Below are 25,422 nucleotides of genomic sequence, written 5' to 3'. Positions count from 1 at the left end.
TTGGGATTTCCTCCGAGCAACTTTACATGACTTTGGTTTTCCACCACCCATTGTGGATCTAATCATGAGGGGCGTCCAGTCAGCATCCTTGTCTGTCTTATGGAATGGCTCCAAGCTTGAGTATTTTGCACCCCAACGAGGACTTCGACAAGGGGACCCTCTTTCCCCTTATCTCTTCGTCCTTTGTATGGAACGATTGGCGCTTCTAATCCAAAAGAGGGTTAATGAGAAGGCTTGGCATCCCATTCACATTGCCAAGGAGGGCATATGTATCTCTCACCTTTTCTTTGCTGATGATGTGTTGTTATTTTGTCAAGCGAATGAGGAACAAATGCTTGTTGTGGCCGATACTCTCAGAGATTTTTGTGAGGCATCTGGAATGAGGGTTAATTTGGAGAAGTCTAGGATGTGTTGCTCTAAAACTGTTACTCACACTGTCCAACAAAAGTTGTCCACTATTTTGGGTATTCAAAGGGCCAGCAACCTTGGAAAATATCTTGGGATCCCTCTCTTGAGAGGAAGAGTTACTAGGGATCATTTCTTACCTATGCTCGAGAGGATCAATGCTCGCTTAGCTTCGTGGAAAACGAGATTGTTAAATAGAGCGGGGAGGCTCTGTTTAGCAAAATCTGTGTTAACGTCCATTCCTATTTACTCTATGCAAACTCTTTGGCTTCCGCAATCAGTGTGTGATGTGGTGGATAAAAGAGTTCGTAGCTGTATTTGGGCCAAAGGAGGCAGCTCTAGAGGTTGGAATTTGGTGCCTTGGCAAGAGGTTACTCAACCGAAGGAGCACGGAGGCTTGGGTCTTAGGGGTGCTCGACAAAATAATGTGGCAATGCTTGGAAAATTAGTGGATAATTTGCTGCATGATCATGATAAGCCTTGGGTGCAAGCTCTTGCTCAGAAATACTTGAAATCAGAACTCATTCTTAACAGCACCCGTAAGAATGGTGAATCGTATATCTGGAGGAGTATTATTAGAGCCAAAGAGTATGTTGGAGGAAGTTTCAAACCACTGCTGGGGAATGGACACTCCTCTGTTTGGTATGACAACTGGCTTGGGACAGGAAGAATATGTGATCGAGTACCCTTTGTCCACATTACAGACACTAAGCTACAAGTTTCATATTTATGGAGAGATGGGGCTTGGCAATTGGACTCCTTGTTCACTGTTCTACCATCAGAAGTAATGGAAGAGATTCGAGCTGTCTCAGTTCCGTCATCAAGGTTAGAAGCGGATACCCTGCGTTGGATTCACACACCAGATGGGTGGTATACACCTAGTTCCGCATACCATAGTCTCACCCCTCATACTGATGATTCCCATGGACCCTGGAGATTGATATGGAAACTTAAAGTTCCTGAACGTATCCGCTTCTTCCTATGGCTGGTTGGGAAAGAGGACCTGGCAACGAATGCAAAGAGGAACCATTGTCACCTAGCAGCTAACGCTAGTTGTACTAGGTGTGATGCGGACCTGGAAGATGTTGATCATATCTTCCGACAGTGCCCGGATTCACGCAGCCTATGGTTACACTTTCGCCGATCCTTACCATCTCTGGATAATCACATCTCGTTTGATGCTTGGTTTCTTGGTCTGCTGCGTCACTGTGAGTGCACATTGGGCGTGGCTGTGCTTTGGTGGATGTGGAGGTGGCGGAATCATCGAGCCTTTGATGGTAACCACTGGACACTAAATCAGATTCTGCGAAACATCCTTCGAGATGTTGCTCTTTGGAAGAAGGTAATGTTGCATCAACCTGCTCACCATTCCATCTCTGCTACATCTTCCACTCCTAGCATTACTACTGGTACTGTACGCCTTACGACGGATGGAAGCTGGGATCCTCTGCTTAATCAAATGGGATGTGCGGCGGTTCTTTGGGCTGGTAATGGGGACTGGCAATCCGCTATTTCTACGAGCGCGGGGCCTGGGAGTGCTTTTTTGGCAGAAATTGCAGCGTTGGAGTTGGGCTTGAAACATGCCCTGGATTTAAGAATCAGCAATTTAGAGTGTTATAGTGATTGCCTGCACATGGTGACGATGTTACAATCTGGTAGCGACACTAGTACTTATTGGGTGAGGGATAACATTACTCGTATTAGGAGCATGATGGCCAGGTTTCAGAGCGTCAGTGTCTTGCATTTCCAGCGGGAGAAGAACAATACTGCTGATTGTTTAGCTCGTGAGGCGGGGAAGAGTGATACACCGATCCAAGTTTGGGCGAGACCACCGTCTTTTGTTTATGATAGTTTGTATCTAGATGCAATTAGCTAGTTTTTCTGTCTTTTAGTTACTTTTCCTCCTGTAACCAAAAAAAATAATCATAAATTCCTATTTATTTTACCTTACTATTTAAAAATATGTCTTCTCAGTTTTCCTATATACATATATAATCACCGTTTCTTTTCTTCTTTCATTCAATTTCCATTTCAAAGCTTTGGCCTTTGTGTGTTGTGCTGTGTTTTCCTTCACGTAAACGCCGTTAGAAGCTGTCTATTTTCCATCCATCCATTTTCAAATTCCATTTCTCCCTTCATTTTCATCCCTCCTTTTTCTCTCCCTTTTCCCTTTCTCTTCCACTCTAGGGGTTTTCAATCTTCCTCAAATTCCCAATTCAACGACGTCGTTTCAAGATGATACCCCCGGGCCTCGAAGCGCTTCTCAACCGGAAACCCCCCAAGAACCGCCGCAAGAACCACCGCAGTCCACAAACGAAAACGCTTCTTCCGGCGAGGAACCTCTCGAATTTGGTCACAAACAGCGATGGGGTTGAATCCCCTGGCCTCTACAATGTCCGCAATGTCTGCGTTCCTCAAAGCTTGGTTTGTGGGTTCTTGCTATATTTGGTTTGTGGGTTCTCATGGGTTTGCGTTTCTCCAACAACCATGGTGGACGCTCTCTTGGTGGTTACGGCAGCCGTGCTCTGCACCCTCGCCGACGAGAAGCGCAAGAATGCTGCCCTCGAGGTTTTTCGATTTCCCTTTTCCTTTTCCTCGAGGTTAATAATGCAATTGCAATTTGGGGAATGCTTAGGGTTTTGTGGTGCGGGTTCTTGGAAATAGGTTAATGCAATACTGAAGCAGCTTGCTACTGCTGGAGATCATGGCTTGCTACTGCTGGATAACTGCTGTGATCAATTTGCTGACTACAGAATACACTTATTATTCCAGTTGATTCTAGTTGGAAGTAATAATTTGAGCATGTTATTTTTTTTAGGGAGGGTTAATAGGCTTGGCTGCATGAAGCTTTAAGGTTTGCCCACTAGTTACTGGAATGTATAGTTTTTGAAGTCTGTATTTTTTTTCTTTTATTAGGGTTAATAGGCTTGGCTGCATTTAGAGGTGTATAATGATATCTATTTTTGTAACTTTAGATGCTCAATAATTCATAAGAAGCTATCCTGTGCCCATCATAGTTATCGATCGCGCGCGATAGTGGCGCTATAGCGCCATCGTGTAGCGGACCTCTGCCGTGATGGAATTGCGGCGTGAAATCCCGCTATTTGTGGCCAATAGCGGCCTTCCCTTACACGGGATTTCATTTTAGGGGGTCATCCGCGACAGACCGCTATTCGCGATTAAGAAGAAGCTATCTGTATCAATGTGTAATTCATAAGAAGCTCTGATGACTTTTTACAATAGTTTTTAACATTCTTCCATAGCATTTCTGTAGCTTATATAGCACAAGGCAATTTGGAAAACCACTGCATTTTGGAACTGCAATTGCAAGCATGTCAGTTCATGGAATAATAGGTGTAATTTTGCAGTTTTTGTTACCAAAACTAGACACGCTAATTACTTTTAGATGGTGGCCCTGTTCTGTTTTTTTACCTTGGTTGAAATATCTTCTTTTAAGATGAATTTGTCAAAAACATGTATCATCATTGCAATCATCTTTCACTTTATTATAAACTTAATTTGACAAGGCCTGGCATATATGTATGAGTTTGCATGTCCCTACTACAGTGGCAATCTGATCTAATAAAACTGAAAAAATCAATAAAGAAACCCAAAACCAAACACACCATAAACCCAATTTTTTTTTTTCTTTTAAACTTTTCTGGATTTCATTTAGCATATTGACAAGGATGAGCCACTTCTTTCTCCAGTCTGGGTCGCAAGAAGAACTCTCCTGTGTCTAGACCTGTGACCAGATCCTACGTGAGGGGACATAGCACATTTATTATATATTTTGAGATTTATTTAATTTTGCATCCCTTTAAAAGAAAAAAAAGAAGATTCAAACTGAAAACTGATCCAATACAAGTCGCTTTAGATTGACTTGGATAGGATCAGAATTAAATTTATGATGGATTGAAATGGATGATAAAATAAGATAACTGAAAAATATTGGATTAGGTGATTTTTTATTTAAAAACCGATCTAATCAAATCCGCTTACACCCATTTCCTGTGTGCGCGTGTTTGTTTGTGTATTCATTTACCCTGTCCTTCTTCTTTTTCTTCTTCTTACCTACTCACCTTTTATTTGACAGCAAATTGTGCTTCCTGTATTAAATTCTTTTTCTGATCAAGATAGCAGAGTTTGATATTATGCTTGTGAAGCACTATATAACATAGCTAAGGTGAGGATTTAATCACGGACCTATGAAAAGCTTCAATATGATAATATACAATCCTCCATTATAAATTGGGTTTTGATGCTAGGTTGTGAGTGGAGATTTTATTATATACTTCAACCAGATATTTGATGCCTTATGCAGGCTTTCCTGACTCATATGGCAATGTACAAAGTGCTGCTCAGCTCTTAGACCGACTCGTGAAGGTATAATAAGGTTCTCAACTCCAGCAAGCCTTTGAAAAGATCTACATGTGTTCACGCTTAAGAAATTTTCTAAATGGGAATCAATCAAATATTTATTCTCTTTAGATTAACTAATGCTCATATGTTGATCTATTAAAACAGGATATTGTGACTGAAAGTGAGCAGTTCAGGTACACCTTCTCACTTCAATGCTATATGTTTCTCTGTACAACTGTATCTTGTGTTTTGATTTCAAAAGGCTTGTTGTAGGTCAACAGAAATATCTGAATGTAACTTCTACTGCTTCATACCAATCTTCTTTTATTTCTTGATCTTCAGTATTGAAGAATCCATACCAGTGTTGAGGGAGTGCATGAGTGTATTGAATCCATTTGTTCGCCAGTTTTTGGAAGGATGGATTACTGTGTTGGACAGTGTCCCAGATATTGATATGCTGGGTTTTCTTCCTGATTTTCTTGACGGTAAGTATCCATATGCGAATTATTCTCCTTGTATACAATTTTAATGTAAACCAGTTAATCGTTTATAAACACCTCAGGTTTGTTTAATATGTTGAGCGATTCATGACATGAAATACGTCAACAAGCTGATTCTGCTCTTTCTGAGTTTCTTCAAGAGATTAGGATTAGGACCTCCTCAGCAAGGCTTCAGATAATGTATAATTTACATTTTGAATAACAAGGCTTCTGAACTATTCGACGCCCAATTCTGCTTTCGTTATCGTTTTTCCCTGTTAGCTAGCAGCCATGATTCCCGACGTTTATGTTTCCATCTTTTAGGGTCCATCTATAAACTGACTCCTTTTTGTTCCTGGCTTTTTTTTTTTTCAATTAACTATATTTTCACCTACTATTTTGTAACAAAAGCAACGTGTTTTGTTCATTAGTCATTTTCTGACTTGAGCAATGCCACTGTTGAAGTCTGTAGATTATGGTCGAATGGCTGAAATTCTGGTCCAGAGGGCAGGTTCTCCAGATGAATTTACGAGGTTAACCGCTATCACATGGGTAAGTGGTATGGCAATGTTTTGACTTCTTAAACAAGTTTTTAGTTTCATCAAACTGTTGCTTAGTGTTTTGTTGATTTGTTCATTATTTTTTTCTTAAATAATGTCTCTGCTTTCTTGTTTTAACAGATAAATGAGTTTGTCAAACTTGCAGGAGACCAGCTTGTTCCATATTATGCTGACATTCTTGGAGCCATTTGGCCTTGCATATCCGATAAAGAGGAGAAAATTAGAGTGGTAGGCTTGTTTGAGCTATTCTTACTTTCATTCCCCTCCCTCATTTTTTCTTTTTGAATTTACTTTTCCAATTTTTGTTTTGTTTTGTCCCATATTTGATTTTATTGTAGCCTGCGATGCAAAATGATTAATTTGAAATATTTCTTGGCTTTAAGGTTGCTCGGGAAACCAATGAAGAGTTACGAGCAATCAAGGCTGATCCAGTAGAAGTTTTTGATGCAGGAGCAATCCTATCCATTACTAGGAGGTGTAGTTTTTCTAACCTGGAAAAATGCTAGGTTTGAATTTCAAAATACTTTTAATTGAAAAATTGTTTCTATCTATATTGGTGTGCACGCCTGAGAGGCTATTTTAGACATGATTATGTGGGACCTTTCTGTTTAGCCAACTCTAGTTGGAGCTAATTATTTTGTAGAGGGATTTTGAGAGTGTTTTGATTTTTCAGGCAACTGTCTAGTGAATGGAAAGCCACTCAAATTGAAGCATTGCATTGGATATCAACCCTTTTAAGCATACATTGTACTGAGGTGACTAGATTGTTTGAATTCAGATTTCATTTTTATATATATTGAGGCTTCTATATATTGACATGTGGTGTTAATCTAGTTTCTCAATATGTCCCTTGAAGCCTATGTCATAGAGCTCAATTACATGCCTGTTTGGATATTTGCTGAAGTCAGTGAAAACACTTCTTTCATTATGGACTATATCATGGCAAGATTTTGATTATAGGTTCACTAAGAGCTCTATTTCTATTGAATAATGATGGACGCTACTTGGTTGTAACTAGAAAATAATTCTACTATGCTCCTTTTATATTTTTTGGGTTTTCCCTAAATATCTAGTGAGACTATGCTATTTCCATGAAGTTATTGTTTGACATGGTGGAGTTAATTATACTACCAAAATTTGCAATTTTATCTACTTAAGCTGCAATTCTGCAAATAGTTATGCCGTTGTCATAGTGAATGAATGATGTATAATTTGTTTAGCTATTGTTCGGCATTCTCTTTCTTTTATGTTTCAAGACTTTATTTTCTTAATGCCAATCAATTTTTGCAGTTGAAATGAAATGTTTTGTGGTGGGGTGATCTTCTTTATGTCCATATGACAGATTTCGGTGTCCAGCTCATATATTGACTTTCGTTGTCTGAAACAGGTTTTGACATACCTTGATGACATATTTGACACCCTACTCAAAGCACTTTCCGATCCATCTGATGAGGTAGTCTTGTGCTAACTGCATCTTCTCCCCCAACAAAATCCTATAATTTATTTCTCAAGATCTTTGTGCATGGTGAAGTTGTGACTTTTACATTTATAGATCATTTCTCTTACGTATAAAATATTTTTGAATAATGGGTGAATATCAACTTCAAGATTGCTTACCGATGAACGTTTATTTTATTTAAAATTTTGGGTGTATGATAATCTTGTTAATATTACATGGTTCATGATTGGATTTCTTAAATCCGCCTCTTTAGGCACAATCTTCTCTGATTTTGTTTTACTCAATAAATGAGCAATATGAACAATCAAAGAACTCAGATACTCTAAAAATGAATTATGAGGAAACAGATGGGGAAAAATGATTAAATGATGTTTTTTCCGGAATTTAGGTCTCTCAAAGTGCCTAGGACTTTCTTTCTAAACTTTGCTGCTGTAACTGCTATACCTCAAGAGTTGATCTACATATCAGGTCTGAATACGTAAAAAATACAGTATACCTCCAGTTTCCATTTCTATCTTTGATTGTTACCTAATCGCCGCTTTGTGCTGTTATTGTATTATGGATTGATAAGTACGGTTAGAAGGCCATATAGATTTCCATATACGCCATCTTGAATGTCAATGTTTAAAAAATTGAACTGGATTGTTTTGTTGAACCGGTTGGGACCGTGATCTATGTTTAAAAATTATCTGGGTTAACCACTGTTAAATCAGGGTTGAATCACCAATTTAACTGGTTGAACTAATTGAGTCATGACCTGGAGATCAACGGTTTAATCTCTGGTTTGGTTTTCAAATATTGTTCAAGTTCTGACTGAATAAAGCGGTGATATTTTTTAAGTTCACTTGTGTTCTTCTGTCTTGTTTATTTGTGGAAATCAATGATTCACTTAAAGAGTCATTAATTCATCACAATCCTTTAATGTGAAATAGGTTGTGCTTTGAGTTCTTGATGTTCATGCGTGCATTGCAAGAGATCCTCAGCACTTCCGACTGCTTGTTGTTTTCCTAGTGCACAGTTTTTGGCTAGATAATTCTCTTTTGGAGAAGTAAGATGTTTTTCTTCACGCTCTAGATTCTTTTAGTACGGCCCGCTTGTTTCTGCTTATTTTGTTAAATAATCACTTATTTAAAAAAGCCACTTATGTATATTTTTACGTGTGTGTATGCTTTCGAAAAAAAAAACAAAATCGTAAAATAAGCAGAAATTTAATTATTTTCTTAAGCTATTTTGAGTAGCTTCTGATAAAATCAGTTATGGATGAGGAGAGAGAAATTGAGATCTATTTTTATGGTTACACTACTTGAATTCAAATTTACAATTTTATCGTAAAATAATTCTTTGAAAAAATAATTAGTCATAATTTTATGTCCTTTAATGTAATTTTATATGAAAAAAGACATTTTATGGTTTTAGATCCAAACAATTTAAAATCAATTTTACTGTGAAAAACACTTATTATATTTGTATACAAACATAAATAAATTTCTGCTTTTAAAAAGTTCACCTAAAATATAATCAATTTTCGATTCAATTTTAAAATCACTTTTTTTCTAAGTAGAGACAAATGAGTCTTGAATTTGTGAAACTATGTAATTATTACTACTAATTTCACTTTTCCATTAATGAAAATTTTAATTTTTGTATATTAAATTCCAGGCGTGGTGCTTTGATAATCCGCCGTCTGTGTTCTTTTGAATGCCTAAAGAGTCTACCGGGAAGTTTCGACAATACTAGAAGGAGAATCAGATTTGGATTTTGCATCACTTATGGTTCAGGTTTGTGAGTCTTCCCTAGAGCTAAAGCAAAGGCTGCAATGAACTTCATGTTGCTGTTTTATTATTATACTGCGTTATGGAATTATGGGGATGGAAGAGAGAGAACTATTTTCCTTTATGGGTGGGCTTTGGTTTGCACCCTCATTACACAACTGGCTTAATTGTTTGGGTTACATGTAGTATTATAGACTTTTATGTTGAATAATGTGGATACACCCAAAATTCATGTTCTTAAAATAAATATTGTACTTCAATGAAATTAGAAGCACAATATCTCAAAGGTCACGGCTTCTGTTATTTGGTGGAAAATTGTTTCCTTGTTAACTTAATAATGCTGAACGGTCCTCTGTTGTAGGCTACAATAAATTTTATAGAACTAGAGTGGTTAGTGAGTAGTGACTAATGTATAACTATTCTAGGTGATTTTGAGATCCACAGTTCTTGGACACTTATCAATAGTATATTTTTTGTTGTGCTTGTTTAATTGTTCTTTTACTATATCTTTTCATTAAGTCTGACATTTAGGCAACCCTATGTAGTGAGTGAAACAGTATTCATCTGCATCCACTTTTTTTTTTTTTTTTTTTTCCCTTTGTTAAATTTTCAGGCTCTGAATTTGATCTTACTTACATCATCGAAATTATCTGAGATTCAAGATCTTTTGAAGCAATCACTGGCTAATCCTGCACGGAAGGACTAGTATGTGTCTCTGTATGCCTCTTGGTGTCATTCTCCAATGGCAATTATAAGTCTTTGCTTTTTAGCACAGGTAGATATCTGTAACTTGGTTATGATTATTGGTTTCCATTTTAAGTCTCTTTCTCTAGCACATGTGCACATGGATACACCCACACAACAATTTCTATTTGTGGATATTAGCTTTACGGCTTTACCCTCTAGCTTTATTTGGACTACATGCTCCCTTTGTGTGATAATAATTTTGCATCTTCCTTAACAGACTTACAGACATGCAGTGCTGTGATTCAATCTCTGGTTGAGGAGGATATACATGTCAAGTTTCTGCTCCATCTGGATAAATTGATTCGTTTGATGGAAACTCCAATCTTTGCTTATCTTAGATTACAGGTACTTAATTCAAACAGACTGTTTCATGAATATACATCTTTAAATGTCTCGTAATTGCATATATTTTGTACTCAAGTCTGGTAAAATATGATTAATATGGAGATGTTGATTATGTTTATGATGATTAAACTTAAAGATCTTCAATCTCTTGTAATAATCACTATTATTATTATTTTTGCTTTTTTGGGCCATACTTTTACTATTTTATCCCTATATGTCAGGAATAATGTAATGTATCTTACCACCAGCCAAATATTAAAAAGGGCTACCTGCTTGTATCAAACCTCAAGTAGACATTTAATCCTTGATAAACATACTTCTAACACAATCCTTTTTAAATCTTTAATTCTTAACTTAAAAGATGAAGGTTAGTTTATATGTGGGAAAATTTCTCTCATGGCCTTAGAGGCAGATAGTTTTGATATGCTGTTGGTTAACAACTTCATTCAGTTAGTGTAGTTTGAAGCTTCTCATGTAAGCTAACTACAAAGGCAAGGCTCTTTTATAAAGAGAGTAGCACTTGTATCATTCACCATGATTCAATAACAGAATAACTGATTTAATTTAGTTACACTTTCTCGCTCTCCCTCTACCTCTCTACCTTTGTAACATAGCATCAGAGCATACAAAGTGTCTGAGCCAGTTTGAATAGACAAATAGAGAGGGATCACGCTTTCTTGAGATAAAGCCAAACTATAAAGGGTAGATCGTAGTCTCTGATACGAGGGACCTGTTTCAAGTTATATAAGGCTTTATGAAGACGACAATGTTTCATCAAGTAGATGGCTCATCCTTTTGGGTAATGATAATTTGAGGGCTGACCCTTTTGATGGTAATCATCAATGGGAGTTCGTAAAATAAGTCCCTAAAACGAGATGGTTAATCATGTAAATTACGACCCTTAAGTCTTGAGAATGCTAATTCTGATTAAGGACCCATGTTGCCTTTTGGGTAATGATAATTTGAGGGCTGACCCTTTTGATGGTAATCATCAATGCGAGTTTGTAAAATAAGTCCATAAAATGACATGGTTAATCATGTGAACAATGACCGTGATGTAGCGAGAATGCTATTCTGATTATGGACCCTTGTTGCCTTGCGAATAATAATAATTTGTGGGTAGACATTTTTGATGGAAATCTTCTATAGGAATCACTAAAACGAGATGGTTAATCTTGTGAACAATGTACCTAGAGTCGTGAGAATGCTAATTCTGATTATGGACCCTTGTTGCCTTTCGAATAATGATAATTTGTGGGCTGACCCTATTGACGGAAATCACCAATGCTTGCCCCTAAAACGAGTCCCTAAAACGAGACGATTAAACATGTAAACAATGACCCTAAAGTCGCGAGAATATCAATTTCGATTATGGACCCTTGTTGCCTTTTGGGTAATGATAATTTGAGGGCTGACCCTTTTGATGGTAATCATCAATGCGAGTTCGTAAAATAAGTCCCTAAAACGAGATGGTAAATCATGTGAACTATGACCCTGAAGTCGTGAGAATGCTAATTCTTATTTTGGACCCTTGTTGCCTTTCGGATAATGATAATTTGAGGGTTGACCCTTTTGATGGAAATCATTAAAGTGATTCCCTAAAACCAGATGGTATATCGTGTGAACAATGACTCTAAAGTCGTGAGAATGCTAATTCTGATTATGGACCCTTGTTGCCTTTCGGAAATGATAATTTGAGGGTTGACTGTTTTGATGGAAATCATCAAAGTGAGTCCCTACAACGAGATGGTAAATCTTGTCAACAATGACCCTAAAGTCGCGGGAATTCTAATTGTGATTATGGACCCTCGTTGCCTTTCGGATAATGATAATTTGAGGGTTGACCCTTTTGATGGAAATCATTAAAGTGATTCCCTAAAACGAGATGGTATATCGTGTGAACAATGACTCTAAAGTCGTGAGAATGCTAATTCTGATTATGGACCCTTGTTGCCTTTCAGAAATGATAATTTGAGGGTTGACAGTTTTGATGGAAATCATCAGTCCCTACAACGAGATGGTAAATCATGTCAACAATGATCCTAAAGTCGCGGGAATTCTAATTGTGATTATGGACCCTTGTTGCCTTTCGGATAATGATAATTTGAGGGTTGGCTGTTTTGATGGAAATCATCAAAGTAAGTCCCTAAAACGAGATGGTAAATCATGGACCCTAAAGTCGTGAGAATGCTAATTCTGATTATAGACCCTTGTTGCCTTTCCAATAATGATAATTTGAGGGTTGACTCATATTTGGTGGCAGAATAGTTTTCTACCTAGGTACCTTTCCTTGCTGTTCTTTGTCTTGGTCTATTTCCTTTATTGTTTTCTTTGAAACCTTGTATGTGTATGTCTGACCTTACGAAATCACGTGATGTTTTTCCTAGGCTTTTGTCCATTGCAGAAGAGACTTTAGCAGAATTAATATTTAAGGCTACATTTGGAACTATTGTTGAGCGAGTCCTGATGCCTGAAATGAAGGTGATCCAATAACTTACTTTTTTTGATCAACTAGTTGTTTTATTTTTCAATTTATTTACGTATCAGACAAAATAGCTAAATATGAACCAAATTGGCATCTTTAAATAACACCCCAGCTGCTGATAGGTTTTTTTAATATGGGTTTCTCTTCTATTTTTAAATTGCTGTGCTTGTTTCTATGGATGGCATAATCAACAACAATCTCTACAGGTTGCCGAAATTCTTTAAGCATAGGCCTTCTCGGTATTGTGATAACCAAGCAGTCGACATTTTGAATGTGCTTCCCACAGACAACGGTGGAAACTTAGAGCTTCTTTTTATGCAGGTAAAGCTACTTGGTTATTAATAATTTGGTTTACTAGATAGTAGATACTAAGCTATCTTATTCCTTCTTAGTTTATATTGAAACTAATTGTAAGTTTAGTAGCTGTTTATACTTTATAATATATACCTTTTAGTTTTATATGAAACATACTCAAATAGTCTTCTCATGTGCATTGGCAGTGCCTTGATTTATTGTTGTACTAGGTTCGCACCCCAGCAGTTGGCAGATACACTATATGATTCACCTTATCACATGGCTGCAATGGTAATTGAAAGTCAAAAGTATGAGGCCATGGTGAGAAGATAGAACTGGATCAAATTGCAACTACTGATACATACTGTTCCTGTTTTCTTTTGTACAAAATAAATAAAATTGAGGCATTGTTATAGGTGCAGGCTGATTTATGAAGTGTTGGGGCAATATTGCATCAGCTAGTGATTGGGAGGCAGCCATTCAATAGAAATATCAATTTTGCAGGTAATGAAGAGGCAAAAGTACATTAACTATTTTTTTAATCAACTTTTAAAAGATTGTAGTTACGTATGTATTATTTTTTATGTTTTCGTAAGTAATATTTATTTTTTTAACGTAAATATCTTTCTTATCCATCAATATCATTTGTTTTTTCAGCTTTTTCAAATTATTTTGTCATGTACTGAACTGCACCTTCCACCAAAAGCTTTGAAAGAGCTACAATCTGATTGCTTGAATCTTAGCACAAGCCTTTTACATCGAAATCCAGGTATTTATTTCAACTTTATTTCATGTGCATTTGTACTTAATTATTCTTCTGCAATGCTTTGTGAATGTGTTAAAGTGATGGGTCTAAGGTTGAAATTTTATGATACATAGATTTTGTATTACAGTTAGAGCTCATTTAGAAAACTTTTCCGAACTTGGACTTCAACGTGCAGAGGAAAGAGCGACATTGAAGGAGTTCTCCAATCACAATTTTCTACGGGATCTCAGGTCATTTTTTTCTTCTATTTTCAATTTCAATTCATGTATCCATGTTTCATTTTCTTTCCAGGTTAGGGCTACTTGTTGTAGTCTCATATTCTTAGCTTAAAGGTGATAGGTCAGTGGTGAATATTGAGCAGTCTCAGTTATATCAGTCAGAAAGGTCAATGGTTCATCAAGTAGATGGCTCTGCCTCTGATAAGATGTCTTTGTTACATTTATAGTATCAGGCTGAGTCATTTACAGATGATCCAGTGGTAGTCAGCTTAAATGCCAATACCATGCTTTTGGAAACACATAATTATGATTAGGAGGACATTATAATTGTGATTTCTGGGAAATGATAAATCACAAATCACCGATGCATCCCAATATGGTGACGTTGCTTGAGGTGATCATGACCCATGTGATTTCCGAAACACGTTAGCGCTTTTATTTGAGGAAAATTTTAAATCACATATCACCGAGGCATCCCAATATAGTGAGGTTGCTTTAGGTGATCATGAGCCATGTCATTTCGGAACCACATAATTGTGATTGGAGGGAAATTATAAATCACAGATTACCGAGGCATCCCAATATAGTGAGGTTGCTTGAGATTATCATGACCCATGTGATTTGGAAACACATAATTGTGATTGGAGGGAAATTATAAATCACAAATCACTGAGGCTTCCCAATATGGTGAGATTCTTTGAGGTGATGCTGGCCCATGTGATTTCGAAAACACATAATTGTGATTATTGGAGGGAAATTACAAATTACAGATCACCGATGAATCCCAATATGAGGTTGCTTGAGGTGATCACGATCCATGTGATTTCGGAAACACAATTGTTATTGGAGGGAAATTATAAATCACAAATCACCCTAAAACGAGAATGATTAGAGAATGTTAATCATGTGAACAACAAACCTAAAGTCGCAAGAATGCTAATTTGAGGGCTGTCACTTTTAATTGAAATCATCAATGCGAGTCCCTAAAACGAGATGGTTAATGAAGTGAACAATAAGACCCTAAAGTCGCGAGAATGCTAGTTCTGATTATGTACCCTTGTTGCCATCCAGATAATGATAATTTGAGGGCTGACCCTTTTGATGGGAATCATCAATGCGGGTCCTTAAAACGAGAATGCTAATTCTGATTATGGACTCTTGTTTGCTTTAGAAATATGATAATTTGAATGCTGACCCTTTGGATGAGAATCATCAATGCGAGTCTCTAACACGAGATGGTTTATTATGTGAACAATAACACTGTAGTTGCGAGATTGCTAAATCAGACCCTTGTTGCCTTTCGAGTTATGATAATTTGAGGTCTGGCACTTTTGACGGAAATCATTAAAGTGAGTCAGTAAATGTAAATGATGACCCTAAAGTAGTGAGATGGCTAATTTTCATTGTGGACCCTTGTTGCTTTTTGGATAATGATAATTTGAGAGCTGACCCTTTTGATGGAAATCATCAATGCGAGCCCCTAAACAAGTCCCTATAACGAGATAGTTAATCTTGTGAACAATGATGACCTTAAAGCCATTTGATTGCTAATTTTGATTATTGACCCTTGTTACCTTTTTAATTAGAATTTGAGAGAAGACCCTTCTGACAGAAATCATCATTGCGAGCCCCTAAATTATGATGGTTAATCATGTGAACAATGATACCAAAAGTCGTGAGATTGCAAATTCTTATTATGGACCGTTGTTGGTTTTCGAATGATGATAATTTGAGGTCTGACCCTTTTGACGGAAATCATCAATGGAAGTCCATAAAACAAGTCGCTAAAGCGAAATGGTTAATTATGTGAACAATGACCCTAAAGTCGTGAGGGCTGACCCTTTTGATGGTAATTATCAATGCGAGTTCGTAAAATGAGTCCCTAAAACGACATGGTTAATCATGTGAACAATGACTGTGATGTAGCGAGAATGCTATTCTGATTATGGACCATTTTTGCCTTGCGAATAATAATAATTTTAGGGTAGTCATTTTTTATGGAAATCTTCAATAGTAATCGCTAAAACGAGAAGGTTAATCTTGTGAACAATGTACCTTAGGTCGTGAGAATGCTAATTCTGATTATGGACCCATGTTGCCTTTCGAAAAATGATAATTAGTGGGTTGACCCTCTTGACGGAAATCATCAATACTTGCCCCTATAACGAGATGATTAATTATGTGAACAATGACCCTAAAATCGCGAGAATATCAATTTTGATTATAGACCCTTGTTGCCCTTCGGATAATGATTATTTGAGGGTTGACCCTTTTGATGGAAATCAATAAAGTGAGTCCCTAAAATGAGATGGTAAATCATGTGAACAATGACTCTAAAGTCGTGAGAATGCTAATTCTTATTATGGACCCTTGTTGCCTTTCAGATAATGATAATTTGAGGGTTGACCCTTTTGATGGAAATAATTAAAGTGAGTCCCTAAAACGAGATGGTAAATCATGTGAACAATGAGTCTAAAGTAGTGAGAATTCTAATTCTCATTTTGGACCCTTTTTGCCTTTCGGATAATGATAATTAGAAGGTTGACTGTTTTGATGGAAATCATCAAAGTGAGTCCCCAAAACGAGATGGTAAATCATGTGAACAAAGACCCTAAAGTCCCGGGAATTCTAATTGTGATTATGGACCCTTGTTGCCTTTCGGATAATGATAATTTGACGGTTGGCTGATTTGATGGAAATCATCAAAGCGAGTCCCTAAAACGTGATGGTAAATGATGTGACCTAAAGTCGTGAGAATGCTAATTCTGATTATAGACCCTTGTTGCCTTTCAAATAATGATAATTTGAGGGTTGACTCAAATTTGGTGTCAGACTAGTTTTCTACCAAGGTACCTTTCTTTGCTGTTCTTTGTTTTGGTCTATTTCCTTTATTGTTTTCTTTGAAACCTTGTATGTGTATGTCTGACCTTACGAAATCACGTATTGTTTTTCCTAGGCTCTTGTCCATTGCAGAAGAGACTTTAGCAGAATTAATTTTTCAAGGCTACATTTGGAACTGCTGTTGAGTGGGTCCTGATGCCTGAAATGAAGGTGATCCACTAACTTACTTTTTTTTTTTATCAAAATGGCTAGGATCCACTAGTTGTCATCTTTAAATAACACCCCAGCCGCTGATAGGTTTTTTCTGTTAATATGTGTTTCTCTTCTATTTTTAAATTGCTGTGCTTGTTTCTATTGATGGCATAATCAATAACAATCTCTACCGGTTGCCGAAATTCTTTAATCCTAGGTCTTCTCGGTATTGTGATAACCAAGAAGTCGACATTTTGAATGTGCTTCCCATAGACAATGGTGGAACCTTAGAGCTTCTTTATATGCAGGTAAAGCTACTTAGTGTGTAAGAATGATGGGGGTGTGTGCGCTACAAATCTGGAACAGGTAAGAGGGTGAGTGTCGTGCCCTTTATTAGCTTTAAAGAAATAGGGTTGGTTGAAGGCCCACCTGTCTTTTCAAGTAAAGTTGCTTAATTTATTATTCATGTGAATTTGCAGATGGTTTTCTATATCCTTGAAGCTTGGAATTAGACGAGCAAGATCGCTGTGCAGAGATAACTTTAAATCTTGTAGATTTATTTGGTAATGTTTCTCTCTTTTCTTTTATTTGGACATTATGATTTTCATGATAACATGCAAATTGGGAGGGGTGTCTCAAAAGTGGTGTTTTTTAAGCATAAGAAAATTTCAGAATCCTATGTAGTTAACGAAAAGAATTAGAAAATTTCAGATTCCTAAGTACCTAACTATTATTTAAGCCATGGTATCCATGTAAAAGTTTTACACCAGGCCACTGACACTGGATTATCTATTGTTGAGCAGATTTTGTTATTCCGGGGGGATGGTTCATTTCTTTCAGCAGTTCATTTAGAGGTTCATGTGTATAGTGGAGCTCTAAACTTCAATCCTTTCATATAGTTGGAACCTGAAATGAGGTTAGTCCATTCCTTATTTTATCACATCTTGTAACTCAATAGAATTTTCTGTATTGATAATTTAAGGGCTGACCCTTTTGCTGAAAATTATCAATGCGAGTCGCTAAGACGAGATGGTTAATCATGTGAAAAATGACCCTAAAGTCGTGGAATGCTTATTTTGATCTTAAACCCTAGTTGTCATTTCCAAAAAGATAATTTGAGTCCCGCCCCTTTTGACGGAAATCATGAATGTAAGTCCATAAATCGGATCCCTAAGCCGAGATGGTTAATGACGTGAACAATGACCCTAAAGTCGTGAGATGACTAATTCTCAATATGGACCCTAGTTGCCTTTCAGATAATGATAATTTGAGGGCTAACAGTTTGGATGGAAATCATTATCGCGAGTCCCTCAAACGAGTCCCTTAAACAAGATGGCTAATCATGTGAACAATGACCTTAAAGTTAAGGGAATGCTATTTCAGATTATGGACCATTGTTGCCTTTCGGATAATAATAATTCCAGAGCTGACTATTTTGATGGAAATCATCAATAAATAAGTTCCTAAAACGAGATAGTTAATCATGTAAACCATGACCTTAAAGTCATAAGAATGCTGATTCTGATTATGGATCCTTGTTGCCTTTCGATTAATAATAATTTTGGGTTGAAGGAAATCATCAATGCGAGTCCCTAAACAAGTCTCTAAAACGAGATGGTGAATCATGTGAACAATGGCCCTAAAGCCGTTAGATTGCTAATTCTAATTATTGACCCTTGTTGCATTTTTAATAACAATTTGAGAGATGACTCTTTTGACGGAAATCATCATTGCGAGCCCCTAAATTGAGTCCCTAAATTCTGAAGGTTAATCATGTGAACAATGATACCAAAGTCGTGAGATTGCAAATTCAGATTATGACCCTTGTTGCCTTTCAAATAATGATAATTTGAGGGCGGACACTTTTTATGGAGATCATCAATGCGAGTCCCTAAAACGAGATGCTTAATGAAGTGAACACTAAGACCCTAAAGTCCCAAGAATGCTATCTCTGATTATGGACCCTTGTTGCCTTTTTAATAATAATTTGAGAGATGACCCTTTTGACGGATATTATCAATGCGAGTCCCTAAAATAAGTCCCTAAATTATGATGGGTAATCATGTGAACAATGATACCAAAAGTCGTGAGAATGAAAATACTTATGATGGACCGTTGTTTGTTTTCGAATGATGATAATTTGAGGTCTGACCCTTTTGACGGAAATCATTAATGTGAGTCCATAAAACACGTCCTTAAAGCGAATTGGTTAATCATGTGAACAATGACCCTAAAGTAGTGATATGGCTAATTCTCATTATGTACCCTTGTTGCCTTTCAGATAATGGTAATTTGAGGGCTGACACTTTTGATGGAAAGCATCAGTGGAATTCCCTTTACAAGTCCCTAAAACAAGATTGTTAATCATGTGAACGAACAATGACCTTAAAGTCATAAGAGTGCTAATTCTGATTATGGATCCTTGTTGCCTTTCGATTAATAATAATTTTGTTTTGACCCTTTTGAAGGAAATCATCAATGCAAGTCCCTAAACAAGTCCCTAAAACAAGATGGTTAATACATGTGAGCAATGACTCTAAAGTCGCGAGAATGCTTATTCTAATATGGGACTATTGTTGCCTTTCAGATAATGATAATTTGAGGGCTAATACTTTTAATTGAAATCATCAATGCCAGCCCCTAAAATGAGTCCCTAAAACAATATGGTTAATCATGTGAACAATGACCCTAAAGTCTCGAGAATGCTATTTGTGATTATGGACATTTGTGCCTTTCAAATGACAATAATTTGTGGGCGGACATTTTTGATGGAAATCATCAATGCTAGTCCCTAAAACGAGATGGTTTATCATTTGAGCAATGACCTTGAAGTCGCAAGAATGCTAATTCTGATTATGGACCCTTGTTGCCTTTTGAATAATAATTTGAGAGATGACCCTTTTGACGAATATTATCAGTGCGAGTCCCTAAATTATGATGGTTAATCATGTGAACAATGATACCAAAAGTCGTGAGAATGAAAATTCTTATTATGGACCGTTGTTGGTTTTCGATTGATGATAATTTGAGGTCTGACCCTTCTGACGGAAATCATTAATGCGAGTCCATAAAACAAGTCCCTAAAGCGAAATGGTTAATCATGTGAACAATGATCCTCAAGTAGTGAGATGGCTAATTCTCATTATGGATACTTGTTGCCTATCGGCTAACGATAATTTGAGGGCTGACACGTTTGATGGATATAATTAATGCAATTCCCTAAATAAGTCCCTAAAACGAAATAGTTAATAATGTGAAGAATGACCCTAAGGACGTTAGATTGCTAATTCTGATTATTGACCCTTATTGCCATTTTAATAATAATTTGAGTGCTGACCCTTTTGATGGAAATCATCATTGCGGGCCCCTAAATTATGATGGTTAATCATGTGAACAATGATCCCAAAAGTTGTGAGATTGCAAATTCGGATTATGGACTCTTGTTGGCCTTCGAATGATGATAATTTGAGGGCATACCCTTTTGATGGAAATCATCAATGTGAATCTCAAAAATTAAATAGTTAATCTTTTGAACAATGACCCTAAAGTCGCAATAATGCTAATTCTGATTATGGACCCTTATTGCCTTTCGAATAATAATTTGAGAGATGACCCTTTTGACTGATATTATTTATGTGAGTCCCTAAATTAAGTCCCTAAATTATGATGGTTAATCATGTAAACAATGATACCCAAAGTCGTGATTATGAAAATTCTTATGATGGACCGTTGTTGGTTTACGAATCCATAAAACAAGTCCCTGAAGCGAAATGGTTAATCATGTGAACAATGACCCTAAAGTAGTGAGATGACTAATTTTCATAATGGACCCTTGTTGCCTTTCGGATAATGATCATTTGAGGGCTGACCCTTTTGATGGAAATCATCTATGCGAGTCCCTAAAACGAAGTAGTTAATCTTGTGAAAAATGATGACCTTAAAGCCATTCAATTGCTAATTCTGATTATTGACCCTTGTTGCCTTTTTAATTATAATTTGAGAGATGACCCTTTTGATGGAAATCATCATTGGGATCCCCTAATCTATGAACACTAATACCAAAAGTCGTGAGATTGCAAATCCTTAGTTGTCATCTTTAAATAACACCCCAGCCGCTGATAGGTTTTTTCTGTTAATATGTGTTTCTCTTCTATTTTTAAATTGCTGTGCTTGTTTCTATTGAAGGCATAATCAATAACAATCTCTACCGGTTGCCGAAATTCTTTAATCATAGGCCTTCTCGGTATTGTGATAACCAAGAAGTCGACATTTTAAATGTGCTTCCCATAGACAATGGTGGAACCTTAGAGCTTCTTTATATGCAGGTAAAGCTACTTAGTGTGTAAGAATGATGGGGGTGTGTGCGCTACAAATCTGGAACAGGTAAGCGGGTGAGTGTCGTGCCCTTTATTAGCTTTAAAGAAATAGGGTTGGTTGAAGGTCCACCTGTCTTTTCAAGTAAAGTTGCTTAATTTCTTATTCATGTGAATTTGCAGATGGTTTTCTATATCCTTGAAGCTTGTAATTAGACGAGCAAGATCGCTGTGCAGAGATAACTTCAAATCTTGTAGATTTATTTGGTAATGTTTCTCTCTTTTATTTTATTTGGACATTATGATTTTCATGATAACATGCAAATTGGGAGGGGTGCCTCAAAAGTGGTGTTTTTTAAGCATAAGAAAATTTCAGATTTCTAAGTAGTTAACGGAAAGAATAAGAAAATTTCAGATTCCTAAGTACCTAACTATTATTTAAGCCATGGTATCCATGTAAAAGTTTTACACCAGGCCATTGACACTGGATTATCTATTGTTGAGCAGATTTTGTTATTCCGGAGGGATGGTTCATTTCTTTCAGCAGTTCATTTAGATGTTCATGTGTATAGTGGAGCTCTAAACTTCAATCCTTTCATATAGTTGGAACCTGAAATGAGGTTAGTCCATTCCTTATTTTATCACATCTTGTAAATCAATAGAATTTTCTGTATTGATAATTTAAGGGCTGACCCTTTTGCTGAAAATTATCAATGCGAGTAGCTAAGACGAGAGGGTTAATCATGTGAAAAATGACCCTTAAGTCGTGGAATGCTTATTTTGATCTTAAACCCTAGTTGTCATTTCAAAAATGATAATTTGAGTCCCGACCCTTTTGACGGAAATCATGAATGTGAGTCCATACATCGGATCCCTAAGCCGAGATGGTTAATGACGTGAACAATGACCCTAAAGTCGTGAGATGACTAATTCTCATTATGGACCCTAGTTGCCTTTCGGATGATGATAATTTGAGGGCTAACAGTTTTGATGGAAATCATTATCGCGAGTCTCTCAAACGAGTCCCTTAAACAAGATGGCTAATCATGTGAACTATAACCTTAAAGTTTAGGGAATGCTATTTTAGATTATGGACCATTGTTGGCTTCCGGATAATAATAATTTCAGGGCTGACTGTTTTGATGGAAATCATCAGTAAATAAGTCCCTAAAACGAGATTGTTAATCATGTAAACCCTGACCTTAAAGTCATAAGAATGCTAATTCTGATTATGGATCCTTGTTGCCTTTCGATTAATAATAATTTTGGGTTGACCCTTTTGAAGAAAATCATCAATGCGAGTCCCTAAACAAGTCCCTAAAACGAGATGGTGAATCATGTGAACAATGACCCAAAAGCCAGTAGATTTCTTATTCTAATTATTGACCCTTGTTGCAATTTTAATAACAATTTGAGAGATGACCCTTTTGACGGAAATCATCATTGCGAGTCCCTAAACAAGTCCCTATAACGAGATGGTGAATCATGTGAACAATGACCCTAAAGCCGTTAGATTTCTAATTCCAATTATTGACCCTTGTTGCATTTTTAATAACAATTTGAGAGATGACCCTTTTGACGGAAATCATCATTGCGAGCCCCTAAATTGAGTCCCTAAATTCTGAAGGTTAATCATGTGAACAATGATACCAAAGTCGTGAGATTGCAAATTCAGATTATGACCCTTGTTGCCTTTCAAATAATGATAATTTGAGGGCGAACACTTTTTATGGAGATCATCAATGCGAGTCCCTAAAACGAGATGCTTAATGAAGTGAACACTAAGACCCTAAAGTCCCAAGAATGCTATCTCTGATTATGGACCCTTGTTGCCTTTTTAATAATAATTTGAGAGATGACCCTTTTGACGGATATTATCAATGCGAGTCCCTAAAATATGTCCCTAAATTATGATGGGTAATCATGTGAACAATGATACCAAAAGTCGTGAGAATGAAAATACTTATGATGGACCGTTGTTTGTTTTCGAATGATGATAATTTGAGGTCTGACCCTTTTGACGGAAATCATTAATGTGAGTCCATAAAACACGTCCTTAAAGCGAATTGATTAATCATGTGAACAATGACCCTAAAGTAGTGATATGGCTAATTCTCATTATGTACCCTTGTTGCTTTTCGGATAATGATAATTTAAGGGCTGACACTTTTGATGGAAAGCATCAGTGGATTTCCCTAAACAAGTCCCTAAAACAAGAGAGTTAATCATGTGAACAATGATCCTAAGGTCGTTAGATTGCTAATTTTGATTATTTACCCTTGTTGCCTTTTTAATAATAATTTGAGTGATGACCCTTTTGACAGAAATCATCATTGCGAGCCCCTAAATTATGATGGTTAATCATGTGAACATTGATACCAAAAGTTGTGAGATTGCAAATTCAGATTATGGACCCTTGTTGGCTTTCGACTGATGATAATTTGAGGGCAGACCCTTTTGAAGGAAATCATCAATGTGAGTCTCTAAAATTAAATAGTTAATCTTTTATACAATGAACCTAAAGTCGCAATAATGCTAATACTAATTATGGACCCTTGCTGCCATTTGAATAATAATTTGAGAGATGACCCTTTCGACAGATATTATCTATGCGAGTCCCTAAATTATGATGGTTAATCATGTGAACAATGATACCCAAAGTCGTGAGAATGAAAATTCTTATTATGGACTGTTGTTGGTTTTCGAATGATGATAATTTGAGGTCTGACCCTTCTGACGGAAATCATTTATGCGAGTCCATAAAACAAGTCCCTAAAGCGAAATGGTTAGTCATGTGACCAATGAACCTAAAGTTGTGAGATGGCTAATTCTCATTGTAGACCCTTGTTGCCTTTCGGGTAATGATAATTTGAGGGCTGACCCTTTTGATGGTAATCATCAATGCGAGTTCGTAAAATTAGTCCCTAAAACGACATGGTTAATCATGTGCACAATGACCATGATGTAGTGAGAATGCTATTCTGATAATCATTTGCGGGTAGTCTTTTTTTATGGAAATCTTCAATAGTAATTGCTAAAACAAGATGGTTAATCAATGTACCTTAAGTCGTGAGAATGATAATTCTGATTATGGACCCTTGTTACCTTTCGGATAATGATAATTTGTGGGCTGACCGTTTTGATGGAAATCGTTAAAGTGAGTCCCTAAAACGAGATGGTAAATCATGTGAACAGTGACTCTAAAGTCGTGAGAATGCTAATTCTTATTATGGACCCTTGTTGCCTTTCGGATAATGATAATTTGAGGGTTGACCCTTTTGATGGAAATCATTATAGTGTGTCCCTAAAACGAGATGGTGAATCATGTGAACAATGACCCTAATGTCGTGAGTATGCTAATTCTGATTGTAGACCCTTGTTGCCTTTTGAATAATGATAATTTGAGGGTTGACTCAAATTTGGTGGCAGACTAGTTTTCTACCAAGGTACCTTTCTTTGCTGTTCTTTGTCTTTGTCTATTTCCTTTATTGTTTTCTCTGAAACCTTGTATGTGTATGTCTGACCTTACGAAATCACGTGTTGTTTTTCCTAGGCTCTTGTCCATTGCAGAAGAGACTTTAGCAGAATTAATTTTTAAGGCTACAGTTGGAACTGCAATTGAGTGGGTCCTGATGCCTGAAATGAAGGTGATCCAATAACTTACTTTTTTTTATCAACTAGTTGTTTTATGTTTCAATTTATTTACTTATCATACAAAATGGCTAGGATCCACTAGTTGTCATCTTTAAATAACACCCCAGCTGCTGATAGGTTTTTTTGTTAATATGGGTTTCTCTTCTATTTTTAAATTGCTTCGCTTGTTTCTATGGATGGCATAATCAACAGCAACCTCTACAGGTTGCCGAAATTCTTTAATCATAGGCCTTCTCAGTATTGTGATAACCAAGAAGTCGATATTTTGAATGTGCTTCCCATAGACAATGGTGGAACCTTAGAGCTTCTTTATATGCAGGTAAAGCTACTTAGTGTGTAAGAATGATGGGGGTGTGTGCGCTACAAATCTGGAACAGGTAAGAGGGTGAGTGTCGTTCCCTTTATTAGCTTTAAAGAAATAGGGTCGGATGAAGGCCCACCTGTCTTTTCAAGCAAAGTTTTCTTAGATGGATGGGCAGTTATGTACATGATTTGTATGTCTTTTCAAGCTAATTTATGTGTATTTTAGA

General features: G+C 36.6%; 1 pseudogene; it reads left to right on the top strand.

Annotated features, from left to right (window-relative positions):
• The first annotated feature begins 2,437 nt into the window (after positions 1-2,437).
• LOC130738766 (protein VAC14 homolog) overlaps positions 2,438-25,422 on the top strand; it is a 34,807-nt pseudogene continuing 11,822 nt past the window's right edge.

The sequence above is a fragment of the Lotus japonicus genome, chromosome 1 (genome assembly GCF_012489685.1).
Source record: "Lotus japonicus ecotype B-129 chromosome 1, LjGifu_v1.2".
Classification (NCBI taxonomy): domain Eukaryota; kingdom Viridiplantae; phylum Streptophyta; class Magnoliopsida; order Fabales; family Fabaceae; genus Lotus; species Lotus japonicus.
Note: the sequence above shows the minus strand (reverse complement) of the source record. Positions and strands in the feature narration are given on the sequence as shown.